The sequence below is a fragment of the Atta colombica genome, unplaced genomic scaffold (genome assembly GCF_001594045.1).
Source record: "Atta colombica isolate Treedump-2 unplaced genomic scaffold, Acol1.0 scaffold1, whole genome shotgun sequence".
NCBI lineage: Eukaryota > Metazoa > Arthropoda > Insecta > Hymenoptera > Formicidae > Atta > Atta colombica.
Genome location: NW_017259183.1, coordinates 2118466 through 2118919, shown reverse-complemented (window position 1 = coordinate 2118919; position 454 = coordinate 2118466). Strand labels below are relative to the sequence as shown.

General features: G+C 20.3%; 1 protein-coding gene across 7 annotated transcripts in view; it reads right to left on the bottom strand.

Annotated features, from left to right (window-relative positions):
* The window catches only part of LOC108694292 (DNA-binding protein P3A2), a 10774-nt gene that overhangs the window by 7790 nt on the left and 2530 nt on the right, over positions 1 to 454 (bottom strand). The window lies entirely within an intron of this gene.

Here is a 454-nt window from a genome sequence, read left to right as displayed (position 1 = left end):
GATCTGAATGTAAGGTACATTTCATCTATTCTAGATAAAATACAGAAAAATATTAGACTGTATTCATTATTAAAAATTGAGAAACGTTTTACCTATTTAAATTATCATCATTTTTCTAACTGAAAAAAATATAAATGTTATTTTTATAATATCATATTCTGATTTTGTCATTATTATAATAAATAAATCTTCATTTGAATAAGAAAGCGCAATTCAAGGCAATATTCTGATTTTTAACTTCCATAACAAAATCTTGTATTAATTATGAATACAATCCATTCAATACTAATAAAATAAATAAACACATGACAAAATGCACAATAACAAAGTGTCAAATTATTAATGCATAAATCGTAGACGAAAATATTCATTAGTAAAGCAAAAAAATATATATAATATATACTATCAAAAAAATATATATTGTCATGCTAGTCTATAGTGAAATTATATTTTT